This window comes from Chinchilla lanigera, unplaced genomic scaffold (genome assembly GCF_000276665.1).
Source record: "Chinchilla lanigera isolate Chin_1 unplaced genomic scaffold, ChiLan1.0 scaffold00075, whole genome shotgun sequence".
In the NCBI taxonomy this organism is placed as follows: Eukaryota; Metazoa; Chordata; class Mammalia; order Rodentia; family Chinchillidae; genus Chinchilla; species Chinchilla lanigera.
In genome coordinates, this window is record NW_004955476.1 from 3478738 (window position 1) to 3497920 (window position 19183).

At 37.7% G+C, this 19183-nt stretch overlaps 2 pseudogenes; one reads left to right on the forward strand and one right to left on the reverse strand.

Annotated features, from left to right (window-relative positions):
* Window positions 1-1833: 1833 nt before the first annotated feature.
* LOC102007117 lies at window positions 1834-2754 on the reverse strand (annotated as a pseudogene).
* A 30-nt stretch (window positions 2755-2784) lies between these two features.
* Window positions 2785-11052, forward strand: LOC102007426 (annotated as a pseudogene).
* Window positions 11053-19183: the final 8131 nt, after the last annotated feature.

Below are 19183 nucleotides of genomic sequence, written 5' to 3' on the forward strand. Positions count from 1 at the left end.
AACTAGGCATAATTAAACTTTTAGATTTTTTGGTAGCTCGAGATCAACTTCTCTTTCCTTTTTGTTTCCATATTTATTTTAAACTTTCTGATATTAGGGTTGAGGAGGAAAGTAATCCTTTTGTCTGAATTTTACCTGAACATTGAACATTTTGTTCAAATGATAATTTTTACTGGGTCTTTGTAACTTAATATCTTTTCATCCTTATTTAATACTACTCAGAGTTCAGAGGAGCTTTTTGTTTTCCTCTGATTCTGTATGTCTCTTGATCTCTGACTTCTCTCAATCTGCTTTGATCTTTGCTGGAAAACCTACAAATTTTTCTCCAAGACTTTTCTTGCTAAAGTACCCTGAAAGAGACTCAAAGATTTTCACAGAGCTGTGGCTCTGAGGGTCTGTTTTTTATATTCCAAGTAAAAATGTGTGACTTTTACCAAAGCCAGGGCACAATTATGTTTTCCATTTGCCACCAGTTCCAAACCACAGACATGCTAAGACAAAGAAAGTCAATTATTTCTGGTTCTATTTTTTGATCAAATGAATTGTACTTCAAAGTAATATATTTTGTACCATTTAGGGAAATCCTAGCTAAAATAACAAACTGTAAAATCATCATGACATAAAACAGCAAGTGTTTATTTCTTGCTCATGTATAATCCAAAATGAGAAAAAAAGAACTCCTTTGATTTGTAGATGGATCTTCTCTTCGTCATGATTTATGAAATCAGGATTTTTAAAGCTTCTTTTTCTGCCTGTCTTGGTAACTTTTCTCTCATTGCTAAGACAAAATACGTGACACCCAAAATTAAGAAAGGAGAGGTTTATTTAGCTCACAGTTTGTGGAGGTTTTAGTCCATCCTTGGATGGCTCCGAGGCAGAGTGGCACACGGCAGAGGGCAACAGTTCATGACAGTGGAAGACAGCAAAGGCAACAAGAGCAGAAAGGGAGGAGAGGCAGACAGTAGCCTCTTTCCCTCCCTTACATTGCATGCAAACTACCCACCCCAGGGTGAGTGTAGCACTCACACCCATAATTCCAATATTAGACCATGAATCAATCATAAACTTTAGAAGCCCACCTCATGACTGCATGAGGCTTTGGGGGACATCCACACAGAAACCATAGCACTGCCATCTTAAAGAAGTGGGTTTCAAAGTTATAATTGTACCTGCATCAAAAAAGGAATGGAGTTGGGCATGGTGGCGCATGCCTGTAATCCCAGCTCTTGGGAGGCTGAGACAGGAGGATCACTGCAAGTTTGAGTGCAGCTTGGGCTACATAAAGAGACCCTGTCTCAAAACAAAAACAAATTGGTACAAAATTTTATTATTGTAGTAAGTTTTCATGGAAGACAAATATTCAGCATTAGACTATGTTCTTGCCTTAGCTATTGTAGGTAATGTTTCAGTGAACATAGAAGAGTAGACACCTCTGAATTATTTATTTTAGTTTCTTTGGATTGTACCCAGAACTAGGATTCCTGGTTCATACAGTAATTGTATCTTTAATGTTCTTGAGGAGCCCCTATATTCTTCTTCATGATAGGTATACTAAATGCATTTCTATCAACAGTGCATAGGGTTTTCCTTTCTATCATATTGTTGATAATACTTGACATCTCTCTCATTTTTCTTTTAGTTATTTAACTGATGTCATCTGAGATCTTCCTGTGGTAATGATTTTCATTTCTCCAATAACAGTGACATGGCATACTTTTTCAAGGAAAAATAAGCTAAGATCTTACAGCTGCCAGGGAAGCAGCTCTTAATCCTTCCACATAAGTACCCTCATATCCACAGGAAGCCATTTGGACTAAAAGTAACCTGGATTCTTCACCTGTGTGCTCTCTGGCTCTTCTCATGGCTTTTCTTTGACCTTTCAAGAGACTTTGAGTGGTTCGTCTGTTTGTGGCTATGGTGATGACCTGGGGGACCTGGAGTGGGGTCTGTGTTGTGGATCTCGGGACATGCTTCTGTCGTGTCTTGGGCTCTTGCTCTGCTGCCTGTCTCTGAGTGGTGAAGGCCTTCTTCTTTGGGGCCGTCTGGGAGACCGACTCCTACTCCTCTTGTATGGTAGCGTGGAAGACTGATGGGGCTTGTCCAAGTCTTGGTATCTTTTCCATTGCTGATGATCAGGTTATGGCCCTCTTTCCAGGTTCTCATTCTCTCCTCAGTCCTCTTCATTGCACTCCACACCACCCAGGTCTCCTTCTGGAGCATTAACTCAAGGCTCCCACTGCTCAGCTTCTTCTAGCACGGAGCATTTCTGGAGCAACCGCAGAAGGATATCACAGACTCTGTCACTGTGCAGCAGTTCATCAATAAACTCATCTACACGCATTAGCTCGAATTCTCCGTTTGTTTTCTGGTACTTGATTTCTCCATGGTTGTTGTACACAGGCTCCAAGTCTGTGAACCAATCAATCGCAGTGCCTGTCAGCCTCAGGTAAAGAGATCTCCACAGACAGTGATACTTGAACTCTTCATTCTTTATAAACTCTACGATGATATCGCTCTCCAGTTAAATTTGAAGCATCTTCAAGGTCAAACACAGAAAGGGAGTTGGTTTCATGTTTCTACCATGGAGACAGCCCACAGACCTTAACTCTGGGGCTTTTCCAACTCTCAGCTGTGAGCCCTCTCTTCTTTCCAGTACTTGGAGTCATAGATTCACATGCAAATGATCTTCTCCACCAGATATTGTGGGTTGGTGCCCTAGATCCTATACGCGTCCTTCAGGGTGTGGTTTGTCATTTTCAAACTCCTTCACTCCTCGTATTTTCTATGGATCCTTCCATAGATCACCTTCAGGTCGATAAAACACCACCAAAAGGACGGAGAAAGGTGAATGAAATCTCTCAACATCGGGCAGGGAAACCAACTTGGAAGTTGAAAAGCTCAAGGCGGACCACTTCCCGGGGCCACACACCAGTGGAATGGAGAACGGCAGCTGACGTCAGCGGAAGTCTGTATAATGTTTTGAAACAAGGATCCCCAACCTCCAAAGTCACATCAGTTTAGATAGTGGTTAAATTTATTAAATTTGTTATGATGAAAGAAAATGAGTAGAAAACAATAATCACGGTACTTCCCTTCATGAATTTCAGAGACACTGCAAATCAAAGACATGACAGTTTACGTACTGAGGGAGAGGGACAGATAATATTTATCCACTGATTTTAGTCTACTTTGATTTAACCAGGGCCATTCTTTCTTCGAATACAATATGTACTTAGGTTAACTTTAAGCCACTATATTTCCATATGTAAGGAAATTTTGAAACTCCGAGGATCATCACGCACTGTTCACATTTAACACTTGAAATAATACTTCCATGCAATTAGCTAAATTAAATTGATTCCTTGATTCAGTGCATTTCAGATATTTCTTTCCTTTTTTTACAGTGGTAGTGTATTTTTCCAATTCATTTAAAAGAGAAATTCTGTATGATTGATTGGGAAAATATGTTACTGTTGGTTTACAGGTTGAATTGTCATGGACATTGGTGTAATTACTGTTGAGTGGGTGTCAGAGATTTGATCCAATTCATTTTTCAGTAAGGAAGTCCACAAGGTGATGAAATTTCTCTACCAGTATTTTGAGGAAATGGGAACAGATGGTGCTCTTCTTTATCCAAGACTAAATTATAATATTTCTCTATGAAGTATCCATTGATTGATTTATGTATTTATTTTTGGTTGAGAACTATTCTTGTGGATTTTCTTAGTGAATTTTAAACATGCAATATTGTGTAATGTACTGTGTTCAGCATATTCTACATTGTATCCCAGAATGTATTTGCATTTTCAGTGAAAGTTATAGCATTATGCCCATTATTTTAATTCAAAAGTATGGCCTTTTCAGATTCTACACAGAATTCAGACATACAATATCTAATTTTCTCTTTTTCCTTAGCCTGAATCTCAGCCATGTTGTCATAAAGGCAGTATTTCCTTTCCTGTGGGTGAATAAAATGCAGTTTGCATATTTACATATATACCACATGTGGATATACATATGAACATATATAGGCACACATGTAATATTTCCTTTATCAATTTATCAATGAATAATTAGATTGTATGTTGGTTTGGGGCTTATTTTGCAAGCCCCAAATATAATACAGGAACAATATAATACAGGACACATACTTTATATGATTATTTATAATAGTCACCAAAAGAACAGCATACAAAAGAGTGGAGGAAATCTGTCCACACACTAAGACCAAGGAATCCAGCTGAGGGCCTGGATCCCACAACAATGTCCTACATGAGTCCAGCTGAATACGTAGAGCTCATAACAATGCCTCCCGTGAATCCAACTGGAGGCCCAGAGCCCAGGACAACGTCTCATGCAGGCCTGTTTCATGGATCTGCTGGGAAGGCCCAAAGGTCAGTGGTGGAATATACAAGTCTGTGCCAGCAGGATGAAGGACCTGTGCTAGAAGGCTGAGGGATCTGCACTGGAGCCAGGAAGCGATGCTCAGAAGAGCCAGAGCTCCCCCAAAAGGCACCACAGCCATCCTCGGCAACAGTGAGGTCCCGAGCTCCTCCGATGATCAGGATGGCTGAGTTCCCATCAGGGAAGCCAATGCAGCAAGCTTTTCCTGGAGGCTGGCACTGCACCACCTTCCCCTCCAGAACCAGGACGCGATACTCAAAATGAGGACCAGAGCGCCCCAAAGTGAACTGGAGCCATTCTCAGTGCCAGCGAGGTCCCAAGCTCCTCAGAGGATGAAAACAGCCAAGATCATCAGGAAAGCCAGCTCCCCACGGCCTCTCTCAGCTCCCAACAGCCTCGTTCTTCTTCTCCAGGTCTGCCTTTATGCTGATGGCAACAGTCCCCAGGTAGGCCTCCCACAGCCAGCACCACAGTTACTCAGTTCAGCTGGGGCTTAGAAGTTGACCACCAGTTATCAATCCACTACAGATTGTGTTCTTGCCTTCACCGTTGTAGGTAATGTTTCAGTGAACATATAAGTGAACACACAAGAACAGATACATCTTTAAATTATTTGTTTTAGTATCTTTGAATTGTACCCAGAACTAGGATTCTTGGTTCATATGGTAATTCTATCTTTAATGTTTCTGAGGAGTCCCTATACTCTTCTTCATAACAGCTGTACTAATTACATTCCTATCAACAGTACATAGGGTTTTCCTTTGTATCATATTGTTGATAGTACTTGATATCTCTACTGCAAATCTTCCTTCATTATGAACCCTCTGATGGTATCTTTTTCAGACTGAATTTGAACTTAGAGTCATAGATTTATGTGTGAATGATCTTCTCCCCCAGATACTGGTACTTGGTTCTATGGATGCTATGGGTATCCTTTGTTGTACCTGTTTCTCATGGATTCTTTAGTAGGTCACCTCCAGTTTCATAACACACAACCATAATTTATACTACTAAACAAAGTCATTAGATTATAGACACAAATGTATGAGAAATTTTCCTTAGTAGAAGTTATACAAAATAATAATAATAATTATTATTATTATTATAAATTCTTCCCATTATCCTTTCAATATTGTAAGTGCTTTGGTTTTGACCAGATTTTTAGGATTTTTTTTTCCCAAACATCTACTCAAGTTGATGTCTCTAATATAAACCTATTACCAGACTTCATATGCTAATATATTCCCTAATTTCTACTTTTTTACTTTTGACAATGTATGTAATCTTTGTATATGTAAGCACACATGAGTTTTAGTAGACAAAACATTCTTGAGAAATAAATTTGGATGCATTCAGCTTCCTTATTGCAAAGTATATTATAAAACTATAGCAAACTAGAACTTTAGTGTTAACGTAAGATCTAACACATAGACCGATAGAAAAAAAAATGACACTGCAGACATAAAATCAGTTCTTCAACAGACAATGTCTCAGTGTCACACAATTTAATTCAGGTCAGACCCTATCTTCCTGCAGTTAGAGTCAGACTTCCATGTAAAGACTCAGTCCTGCAGCACTGGTCCCCACTTCAGCCTCCAATGACAAGGAGTTGCTTCTCAGATTACTCACAACCTCTATTCTACTTGGTTACATGTGTGAAACTCCCTCCACCTCCTTCTCAGGTTGGATTAATTTGTAAGAAGCTTTCATGGAACTCTGCAATCCCTTTGTTTATCGTAAAGGAGATGAAAAAAGACACAGATGTTGAGCCAAGTGAAGAAGGGGATTTTGGAAGGATCCCAAGTGCAGGGACACTGGTTCTTGAGGAATTGGGTTGTATCACACGCCCAGCAAGTGGATGTGTTCACCATCCCTAAAATTCTCTAAACTTCTTATTGGTGTAACTTAGGGATTTTTATGAAGGTTCTGTCACAGAACCTTCACATACCAGATTACTCATTCAGTTTCCAGCACACCTCTCTTCCTTTCCCACAGGATGAGAATATGTTTCTAGTCATGGCATGTTCTTTCTGGCGATGACCTCTTCTCCAAAAGCCACCAAGATTCATCTCATCAGAACACGTGACATTCTTATCTCCCAGGAAATCCCAAGAGAAACTTGGTGTGAGACAAGCCTCATTTTGGAAATTACCACTCTTACTTGAGTGCTTGTATAAGGAAATGAATGTAAAGAACAAATATGTATTTGTGGTTTTATTACAAATCACAGATATCTCAAATAGGAGAAATTTTTTTAAAGAATCATAAGTCATTTTTCAGTATCTTATTAGCTACCTGAATGATGTGGAAGAAATGAAATCCTATGTTAATTAAAGGTTCATTTCTTTCATTCATCGATCCATTTAAGTGTTTTGTGAATACAACTTTGTTTAAGATGCTGGTCAAGGGGCTGGGGATTTAGCTCAGCGGCAAAAGCGCCTGCCTGGCAAGCGCAAGGTCGTGAGTTCGGTTCCCGGTACCGGAGAAAAAACAAAACAAAAAAAAAAAAAAGATGCTGGTCAACTCAAGTTCAGTCTAGGATTTCCCTGAATACAAAATACCACCGAAGTCATTTCTGACTCCCTCAGGCTGTGAATAATGTAGAGAAAAGATGAAAAGAAGATTATAAGTGCATGGAAGTAGGAAGAGAATAAAAGAGTAGAGAGGCAGATGAGGAAGACGAAAGGAGGGGAAGAAGGGCAAGGATGTTCTGTGGTGATGAGAAGCACGTCTTGTATTACAAAGAAAACATGATTCCCTTGCCCACTTTCATGCCTTCTACATGTCTGCTCTTGGACTGTATTTTCTTCATCTGAGTAATGGAGTTAATGTTACCCATTTGTTGCCTATGAGAATTAAGTAAGAAAATATCATAAAGTGTTTGGTACAAAAGACAACCATCAGTAATGGCAATTATCTAGATGAAAATATCATAGGATTCATCTTTCCTGAGACATTATCTACCCAAAATCCTTGAGTAACTATGGGTAAATCAAGAGCAAAACAATTGGACCTGGGAAAGTGGTAAAATTAAATGTATCACTATGATACAATCAAAATAAATCACCCACATTACAGAAATAACAAAATAAATAGAATAAACAAGAACTCAGAGAAAATAAAGAAAAACGTGCTGAAGGAACTTCAAAGAAAAACAACTAGAGCCATGACTGGCAAAACACACTGAAGTTAGGACTATAACATTCAAGAATATGAAAGTTTGTATTTCCTTGCCAATCTTCCAGGAATTGAACAAAATTCATTGTAGTTATAACTTTGGGCTTTATTTCAGTCATATTTGTTGAAAACAATAAAGACAATCTTGAGAAACATTTGACTTCAGTGCTACTAATGGGAAGACAAACATAAGGAAATTATAGAAATAATTTAAGTCATTTGTCTTAACAAATAACATTCTATGAGCTTATATATATTACCTCCCCACCATCATTAGTTACATCAAAGTAATGTTTAATTTCAGAGTCCATAAAAAATGGACATAAAAGAGGAAGAAATGTGGGAAAAATTTAAATAAGGAGGATTTCAGATAAAGCTAAGAAAGAACCTTATGTATATGAAAACATAGAAAGAAGTAGTCTGAAGCTATTGTTGGGATTTATATCTTTTATGATCTTCAATATATTTGTAAAGAAACTACTACATAGTTTAGATTATTTATACATAATTCTTTTACAAGTTTGGAAACTAATAATGAGTCATCATTTTCTGCCTAATAATGCCACAGATCACCTATCATCTCATATTCATTAGCACAAAAAATGAACAAAATGTTTGTGTGCTGGATGTAAAGTTGTGATATATAATAGCTATGTAATGAATGAGTAATGAATCCTAATTAGCATGATAATGTGCAACTTCCACTCAATGACAATAGCTAATAATTTTTGAGCAAAGTCCTTGTTAAAGACCCAGGGAAACCTGTTACATGTCTATCTTTAATTTATTCCTTACAAAAACCTTGTCAACCTTATCCACATTGCCATTCTACAAGTTTTGTAATAGAGTTTAAAAGAAAGATAAACACAGTAAATCTCAGGGCTGGGATGTGTAGCAAAGCACACAGCTGTAGCCCAGCCCCTAACATTAAAGTGCATTATTGCATTTTAGCAGTGAAATATTGGTTCTGATATTCCTTTAGGTTCAAGAAAAGGGTGTGGGAGAAAAATGGACATTTGAATCATATAACACAAAGATATGATATTTTCCCCTTTTAAAAGTAACTGCTTTGAGATGACACACTTAAAAATTGGAGAAATATTTATTTTCTCTTAACACCCCTTAACCTGGCATGGTGCTATTTGCTGTTCTGAGATTCACTGGACTGCATGATAAGCAGCAGCATCTCCTTGGCTTAAATCATCCTCAATGTAGAAAAAAATGGTGCCTCCTCTTGGAGGGTGAGCATTCTCAAGTTCACTCACCATTTGTTAGAGACAGTATCCTTCCAAACGAAGAGAAAGAAAGAAGAAAATATTCTATATAGTATGAGTTTTTGAAGAAAGAGATGTTTTTCATCTTAAGATGAAAGGAAATCTTCATTTGTTGAAGTAATTGTTATGCTTCAGCTCATACCACAAGTCTAACTAAGAAATACAAGATATCAGAGATACTTTCCCCTGAATCACTAGCCTGGATCATATATCAGTGTGTTTCACAGTTTCATGCTGTACGTTTTAATTTCATTTTTAGTTTTCCCACAGCAACATCTTCACATTTGGAGTAACTTTTTATATGGGATGCTGAATTACAAAAAGGATCCCACACTAGTAGCATCTCTGGAGGACCTAATTCTGTGCATGCAGAGGATGCTCCCTGGTTTTATCCTGCAATATTCACTATTGGCCAGCCTATCCTTGGGATTTGCTATGACCTGCACATGATGAATAAGGTATTTGCAGGTACTGTACACAGAAAGAGTGTTAGAGAAGATGGAATCTTCAACATGAGTGCGGATAATACATGTTCATTATATAGGGGCCTTCAGAAGAAAGAAATTGTTTTGCTTACACATGGAGATAGTGTAGATAAAGTAGCTGATGGATTCCAAGTTGAAACACGTTCTGGGAACAGTGTAGCAGGTATAGCAAATGAATCTAAAAAGTTGTATGGAGTACAATTCCCCCCAGAGGTTGACCTTACAAAAAATGGAAAACTAATACTGAAGAATTTCCTTTATGATATAGCTGAGTGCCCTGGGACTTTTACAGTGCAGAACAGAGAACTTAAATGTATTCAAGAGATCAAAGAGCAAGTAGGTACATCAAAAAATTTTGGTCTTACTCAGTTGTGGTGTAGAATCAACAGTTTGTACAGCTTTGCTAAATCATGCTTTGAACCAAGATAGGATCATTTCTGTGCACACTGATAATGCCTTCATGGGAAAACAAGGAAGCCTCTGTCAAAGAGGCCCTCAAAAAGCTTAGAATTCAGGTCAAAGTGATAAATGCTGCTCATTCTTTGTACAACGGAAGAACTACTTTACTAATAGCAGATGAAGACAGAGCCCCGTGAAAAAGAGCTGGTAGCATGTTAAATATGACAAGTCCTGAAGCGAAAAGAAAGATCATTGGCAACACTTTTGTTAAGATTGTCAATGAAGTAATTGGAGAAATGAATCTGAAACTAGGTGAGGTTTTCGTTGCCCAAGGTATTTTAAGGCCAGATCTCATTGAAAGTACATCCCTTGTCACAAGTGGCAAAGCTGAACTTATCACACTGCATCACAATGACACAGAACTTATCAGGAGGTTGAGATGAGAGGGAAAAGTAACAGAACCAGTGAAAGATTTTCATCAAGATGAAGTGAGAATTTTCAGCAGAGAACTTGGACTTCCTGAAGATTTACTTTCCAGACATCCATTTCTAGGTCCTCGGCTGGGCATCAGAGTAATATGTGCTGAGGAATCATATGTGTAAGGACTTTCCTGAAACCAATGATATTTTAAAAATTGTGAGTGATTTTCCTGCAAGTGTTAAGAAGCCTCATGCACTATTTAGAAAGAGCCAAAGCCTGCACCACAAAAAAGAATCTTTAGAAGCCGATGCAGATTATGAGTTTGCATTCACTGAATGCCTTCTTGCTGCCAATCAAGACTGTAGGTATGCAGGGTGATTGTCGTTCCTACAGCTCTGTGTGTGCAATCTCCACCAAAGAGGAGCCTGAATAGGAATCTCTTGTTTTGCTTGTTAGACTTATACCTAGAATGTGTCACAACAGTAACAGTGTTGTCTTTATCTTTGGTCCACTGATTAAGGAACCTCCTACAGATGTTACTCCCACTTTCCTGACAACAGGGGTACCTAGTGCTTTACCGCAAGCTGATTTTCAGGCCCGTAACATTCTCAGGGAGTCTGGGTATGATGGGAAAAATAGCCAGAGGCCAGTGAATTTGACACTATTACATTTCAATCAGGACCCAATTCAGAGCCGCCTTCATGCCAGAGATCGGTGGTTATCTGAACCTTTATTACTAGTGACTTCAGGACTGGTATACATGCAACACCTGGTAATGGGATCCCTGTAGAGGTGGTGTTAAAGATGGTCCCTGAGATTTAGAAGATTCCTGGTATTTTTTGAATTATGTACGACTTAATATCAAATCCCCAGGAATTACAAAGTGGGAGTAATAAACTTGTTCTGTTATATAAAAAAATACTTTTTATAGTTTGTTTATTGTCATATTTAATACCATGACTTTCCTTTATCATATTAAATAGTTCTGTGATCCTTTACAAATAAAAATGGAACCTCACAGACAGAAAAGGCACCGAACTCCATGGGTATGTATCATTAAATATAGAATTTTTTCTAAGGAAAAAAACCCACTGAATTATAGCTGACTTGTATTCTTAGCCTTATGTGTTAGGTAATAAATTAAAAGATGCAGGAAGAGGTCATGATTTGAAGAAATGAATACATGATCTGCTGATGATGCTTAAACATATGTTGGTAGAGAACAAATAAGGAAGTTGAAATAATGACTTGTAAAAGTAATTGTCTTTATTATATCTTCCTTTTGGGGAGGGAAGAAGAATTGCTAGACGTTGTGTTTAGTCAGACAGAACAGAGTGTGTGGCTGTGGACTTGTTTATAGCTTCCCATCATCCCTGTCCAGGAACAGCTGTGGGTCTCGATGTTCCAGTCCACGTCTTTTCATTTCACATCGGTGCATTCGTTTCCTTATCCACACAGTTCAAATTCACATATGATCTCCTACTTGCTACTGCAGGCCTCTCCCATTATTAGATGTTTTTACTTGAATTGAAATTGAAACTGTGGTCCTGGTAATGGCCTTTTATAGGTAATTTAGAGAAATACAAGTGCCTCATTATGGCTGGAAGCCTGTGGCTTCTATGGAAGATTGGATTCAGTCTCTGGAACTGGGTGAAATCAATAGAGATCAAACGGAAGCTCAATAGTGGCGCTTTATGAGGCTTTTGTTTGTTTTCAAGAAAAAAGAATAGAAAAACATCGTTGCTTGAATACTTGAACTAGCAGAGTAGAAATGAAATAGAGATCTATAAACTTCTTCCTATGTCAGCAGACTTCAAATCCCTAATACTTCTATTAAAACTCAACCCTACTGGATGAAATCACATGACTTTATGATCATCTCTGTTTTTTTGGAAGGGTACCTGGAATCTAATTCAGGACCTCACACTTGCCAAGCAGGCACTGTACCACTGAGCTCTATCCCCAGTCCCCTTATATCTTCTCATTAAGTAAAGGAAGTCACTTTGATTCAGTAGCTTAGAAAGCAAAATCCTTTGTTATGGTTGTTTCTCATTCTGATTGCCCAGACTTCTGGAAAAACCAATAGATAAAAAATGCTCCTGGTATGTTCATTGCTGAGTGCTGTGCTCCAAAATACGGAGATGGATCTGTGGAAGTGAGAGTTTTAATTTTAATATATTTTAGGAGTTTGTCAGTGTGGACACAGGGAATAATTTTGGAACATTGAGGGAAAGGTGTCCAACACCTGGTCTGAGAGTGGAATCGTGCTCTTTCCACCCTCTCTGCGTCTCCTACATCTTGACCTAATCACCTTGTCTTAATTACTTTCCTTTTCACTGGGACAAAATACCCGACACCTATGACTTAAGGTGAATGAGTGTCCTTTGGCTAACAGTTTTAGAACTTTCAGTCTATGATCACTTAGCCAAATGCAGAAATATAATGGTGCAAATGCTGCCTTGGAGGACACTTGCTCTCATCATGGCAGTCAGGAGGGAGAAAGCTAAGAGAACAGCCAGGAAGGGAGCTATGCCCAAGCGACTTGCTCTTCCTCCCAGGACCCAACTTCTACAATACACTGAGCTCTGAACTCGCGCATGAGATCTGAACTCATCAAGAGATGAATACAATACCACACAATCCAATCACCTCCCAACAGTCCCACACCCAAACTATCATACAGCTTATCTCATACAATTGCAGCTTTTAATATGCTTACAATGATCATTCAATTTTAACATGACTTGTAGAAAGGACATTCAAGCTATCACATGAAAGGAAGGTGAAATTAAAAAGGTATGCATTTGTTACGACCAACATAACATTCCAAAACTGCTTCCTGCTTTCTACGTAGTCTGACTTTAATGTACTCTTTCAATATATTTGTTATTTCAGCTATTATATTTTGACTTACCATTTCATATTTTTACTGAGATAAAGAAGGTGAATTATACGAGTGGAGACTTGTAGGTTTGAATTACCAGCATTTGGCAGCCATGCAATGACTTGGGAGAGGATATATGTAAGACATAGCAAGTGCAGAGGTGCTGATTAAACATTTACAGCAGAAAAAAAAGGCCATATGGCTGAGCATAAAGGAAGGAGGGAGCGTAGAGGAAGAACAATCAGAAAGCGGCAGGGCCAGAAAACGCAGGGCTTGGAAACCACTGGTCATATCAAATTTCTGAATATTTGTGTTGCTAAAGGAAGCAAATGGGAGGTTTAGTCAAAACAACACCACAATCTCATTCACATTAATTCGTGGGTGGAAGATGGACTATATCAGGGCAAAGACAGCACAAAGGAAGGAGTTGAGACAGTTGCTGTGTTGGAGTTGAGAGATAATAATAGATTGATCAAAGGTTATATCAGTGGACGCATAAGCCAGAATGCAGATTCGGGACATAGAGTTTAGAGGTAAAGCTGATGGAACCTGTAGATGGATTGGAGCAGAAATTAAAAAAATAATAATAATAAAGAGTACAAGCAAGGGTAAGTTCCAGATTTTGGTTTGTTTAGGTTGATGGCAGTACCATTTACCGGAACAAAGGGAGTTGGTTTTTAAAGCAAATCCATTCTGTGGCAGGCACGCTGGGGAGCATACACCTAGGAAGTCCACCTCTAAAACTCAGAGCAGATGTGAGGGATAGAAACCCACAAGTCATCAGTATACTCTTTACATAGATGGATATGCTATACCAATTGTATCTTGTATTTGTCCATTTTCTTTATCACAATGAACTGTGCAAAGAAGGCTAACTTTGTAAAGAAAAATGCAATATAAAGTTCATAGTTCTGTAGGTATCGAACACGGTGTCCACATCAACTCTGTGCCCTGGAGGTCGTGGTGTGACCAGAACCACAATGGCAGGGTGACCCTGGGGCACAAGAAGCAGGAGAGGATTCAGTCCAAAGATCTACCACAAGGGCACGTCCCAGTGACCTGTGACCTCCACTAATCTCCACCTTTGTAATGATCCACACCAATCAAATTGCCCCTGGGAGGTTGCAGCCTCCAAAACACGATCTCTTGGAGGATAAACTACATTCAGGCAACAGCGTGAGTGTAGTACATACAATAAATACAGTATACGAAACATTGTATGTTTACTACATGGCATGTTTTATATAACATCCCATACCAGTCATATATGTTATATGTACTCTCTGAAGACCTAAAATATCAACAGAGATTCCCATTTGGCCTGTCCTATATGTGTCATGTGTTGAGAAAGTATAAATTCAGTGCTTGCCACGTGTCCACTGAACATGTCAAAAAATGAACTCAGTTCACAAAAGGTTGAATTTAGCTGCTGTAAAAAAGCATATTCCTCCCAACAGATAGCCCACCAAATGATGTTTAAACATTTCTTAGAAAGTAACTAAAACCAATGATCTCTGTATTTCTCCCATCAAAGCCTCTTCCATAACAGAATGTCTAAATTAGAAAGTACAGGAGTTTTCTCTGAATCACTAAACCCATATTCTATACAACATAAATATTTGAAAACCCCTATAATACAAATTATAATATTCCTTTGTATGTTACAAGAATAAGAAATTAAGTTTTGTTAGTCATTTTAAGAAGCTATTATTATGAAAGAGTCTAATTAAAAGCACTGCAAGAAACTTTTTCTCTATTAGACTCCATCGGTAGTGCTATCAGTCTGTTTTGCTCTGTATATGGAATCCCTGATGTTGATGATGAACCATCTCCACTGTCTTAGTAACTGTTTTCTCCTTGTTGAGATAAAATATCTGAGGCCTACAATCAAGGAAGGAAAGGTTTATTCAGCTCACAGTTTGTAGAGGTTTCAATCCATAATCAGTTGGCTCCAAGGCAGGGTGGCATGGCTGAGGGGCAGCAGTTCAAGGCGATAGAAGACAGCAAAAGCAACAAGAGTGAGAGGGGAGAGCAAGCCTCTTGTCCTCCCTTGTATTGTAAGCAGGCTATCTGCCTTCCTGTGGTTGTATCACACAGACCATCTCTTTGTCCTCCTGTTGCACAGGCTCAGGATGTTTAGTGAGGACCCTGGCCCCTGCTGAGTCACTTAGTTAAACTCCTCAACCTCACAAGTTGACACAATAAACAACATGCTAGAGTGGTCAGGGCATGTCCTCTGCACCCTAAGATGTAGAAGGCTGAGTTACTTAGTTAAGTTTCTAGACTTCTCAAATTGACACAATGTATCAACCATTATGTGCACCTTTCAGGAAAGTGGGACTGATAGGCTGTGTCTGCTCTTCTGATTTCCGGCTCTGGAAATGCATGTCTGTGGTTTGAGGAGACTTTTTACTAGAGAAGCGCCTAAAGAGATGACATTAGCATACTCTGTCATGACTCCTCCGCATCCTGCGTCACAGCAAACTGAATGCTGTCATTTTTGGTGGGAGTCGTTTGGGTTCATCTTATCTAAAAAAAGTTCCAACTTCAGTGACAATGAAAACTAGATCTTCTTCTGTGAGCTTTGTACTTTGTGATAGCATTCTAAACCATGTAGTCTAGACTTCAGCTACTCTGTAAGAAGAAAAATGAGGAAAATGAAAAATGTAGCTACTTGTTCTTGGGTGCCTAAATTCTGTTTGGGAAGTATTTAGTGATGGCATAGCAGTTAGATGTTTTATTTTAATAAATATCATTGAGAGGAATTAATGCAGTCAGACACATTATGGGACTCATCTAGAGCTTGAAGCAAAACCTGAGAGGAAGAGATTTTTGAAGTAAAGTTAAATGAATGGTTTTCTAGGTCCTGGACCTATGACTTCAGGCATGGCACTTACCTTCCTTGAAGTTTCAGCATTTTTCTTTTAGTAAAAAAAGAGATGTTTCCCTGTCTCATTTAATGATATTTAATTTCTGAATTTCCTACACATTTAATGTAGAAATATAAAGTACATGTGATACATATAAACATTTAAAATATGAAATTAACAGTAAAATTATAAATAGCCCACTCTGGCTTATCTTTTGCTAGTCTATATTGTATTCACTAGGCAATTTATAGGGGTTTGTCCTGTGTGCTTTGCATTACACACCATATACTTAATGAATGCACAAGTTTCTCTTAAATTTGTTTCTTTTTTTCTGGAAAAAGTTTCTTGAAGTGTGTTCCGCTTACCCTATATATTCTTCTACTTTGTCTCAGTAAATAAAGAAAATGTTTTTTCTTGTAAATAAAGTTGGAATTCAAAGACACACATATATAATGTTAGGAAGTCGTGATTCCAAAATGGAAGGTACGAAAAGACCTATGTGTGTTTTAGTAAACTCACATAAAGTCCTTGTTAGCACTTAATGTCTACAGATTTCAACAAGAGTCTGCAGTGTATTAACATGCAGGCTGTATGAGGACAGTCTCTTTTATTATCTTTTGTAGTTGATTTTAAGATCTCTAGCTTTTAAGATCCTTGTTTTCTACTAAGAATCTGCAGAAGTGTTAGCCTATTTTAGGTGTTCTGTAAATCAGTAATTAGATCATTTTACTGAGTTTTCTAGTGCTACAGATCACTGTAGTCCATTGTGTCCTCTTTCACTGAAACAGAATCTTTCCTCCTAAACCACATGAGATATATTTGCTGATTTGTTTTTGATACTCTGTTTGAGATTTTCATTGTCTTCTTTGAAATCCCAAGCCCTGCTAAGGGATTATAAATACAACGATAAGGGTCACAGATGTGTAAAGTTGGATTTACACTCCAGTTCTGCTGTTTCTAATATGCCTCAGTCTAATCCGTGCCTAGTTCTGTATCGCTTATACTATTTCACAGGGTGCACCGAATTTATTGAACTCCTTGAAACTGAACCGGACTTTCTTTGTAGCTTTCCTTTAGCCAATGCAAAACTTGCAGAAAAAGAATGGATAAAACATATCTTTTACTAAGTAGATTAAAATATCAGGTACAGCTAAGCAGTTTATACAAAAGGTTTGGGCAGCAAAGAAAAAATACAGTTTGTTACAGGAAAAGCTTAACTGTAAACTCCAGGAAGACAGAAGTCAAGCTTTGTTTCTTTTTGAGAGTATTATATATTTTGAATATTAATAGAATTATAAAGGTAATTTTGAAATTTTTTGCTAGGATTCTTTCAAAATAACCTATATGCAACAGGGCTAAGGTACTACATATTTTGGTAGTAGAACACACGTCCAAGTAGTTCAAGTAGTTTATGACATTCATTTAAATAAACTTTAAAAAGTTATATGAGAAAGTGACCACCTTTTTTTCAGCGGAAATTAATATACTTTTTTTGTTTTGTTTTAATTGATGAGAAATAATGTTACCTAAAATGAATAAAGGAGTGAATTTTCAGTGAATAAATGTTGCAATTTTTATATAGCAATATATTATGTAAGCTTTATGCCTATGTGGGTTTTTTTAAACTTTGATCTTGCTATAGAAAAGTGCCAGTAGCAGATAAGGTGTTGCCTTGATGGAAGTTAGGGCTCAGTATGAGAGAGGGGATTGGTTTAGCAGGAGTTGTAGCTGAAAATTGCTTAGTTTGGGGCTGAATTGGGAGCAATAAGAAAGTTTTTTATTTTTTTTCCTCTATCTTTTTGGTGATCTGAAATTTCAATCTCCATGTAATCAATAAGATCAAAGTGAGTCTCAGTAACACTTAATTTTGACATATATTAAAACATAAAATGAGTGAAGTTAATTATTAGACTCTAAACATCAAAATTACTCTTAATAGCTTTTTAAATGCTATTTGAGTAATGAGCCACATTTAAAGATTCTGACTGAAACGCATTAAGCGTGAACTGTTTATAAAGCTCAGTGGGGCACAATCAAAAGGGAAAGGACTGGAAGGTGCTCACTGACAGAGTCACCAGATCTGCCAGAGAAAGGATGGGGTTGCTGTTTCTTGCATTTGACTTTAGTTTTTAGTTTTGCATGTTTTTTCTTTCAAAAGGATGAAATGATATCTACAGAATTAATAATTCTCTTTTGCTTCCATGATAGTGAATGACTTTCTAGATTAATAGCTTAAATTATGCATCATATAATTCTCCCATCCAAGTACTCACCAGGCCCGGACCTGCTTAGCTTCCCTGATCAGACAAGATCAGGCTCTTTCAGGATGCTGTGGCCATAGACTGCATTATATAATTCTATTCAGGGAGTCGCTTTATTCAGGCTTCAGTCAAAAGCACTTTGTAATTACCCAAGGTGGAGGGAACTTGTGTCCGTTCCCATCTTGTATTGTGTATAATGTAACTGATTACTTGTGCTAATTATTAACTTAGAATACTTCAGGAAGAGGAACGCTTCACAGAAGAGTGACAGCTTGAGGAAGCAGGAGAAATAAATAGAACGGAGCACAGGAACAGTGAAAGGTTTTCTCTTAGAACATTGTTCACTCTGATGGAAAAGGATGGTATGAATTTCAAGATACTGAACGACATCCTTAACACCTGGAAATGTCTCCGTTACTTTGGTTATGATATTTCATTACAATAATTCATAGGGGAAATGGAAGTTTATAGATTATCAAAAATACATATTTGAAGGATAAAACACATCTGGCAATATGTATTAGGTACTATTCATTATTTTTGTTTTATTACTATTCAACTGAATTATATCACAAAATCAAAAATACAATTTTTTAGAAACACTTCTTAAGCATACATTTGATTAATTGTGGTAAAAATATTTTATATTTTGGAGAACAGAAAGCTTCTAAAAGAGAATGGCAGAAAAGTATAACAGTGACCTAACACTTCCATAGTTGTTACATATTCCTGGCTTCTGTTAATGTAGGTCTAAATCCAGCTATCTCTCACACTTTGTCCCAGACAATCTATGCCATCCTTATGACTACAGTTCCTGAAGTTAAAATGCTGTTGACCCTGTTCTTTTGCCCAATCATCTCTGTGAGAATCAGTGCTGGTAAAATTACCTTATCTATCTGGAGGTTACAAGAAAACAATTGTTTTAAGATTATTGATATCAAAATTCCCACTTCATACTCTTACTGGACTAATAACTTTATCTCTGGGGAAATAAATGTAAAGTCCCAAA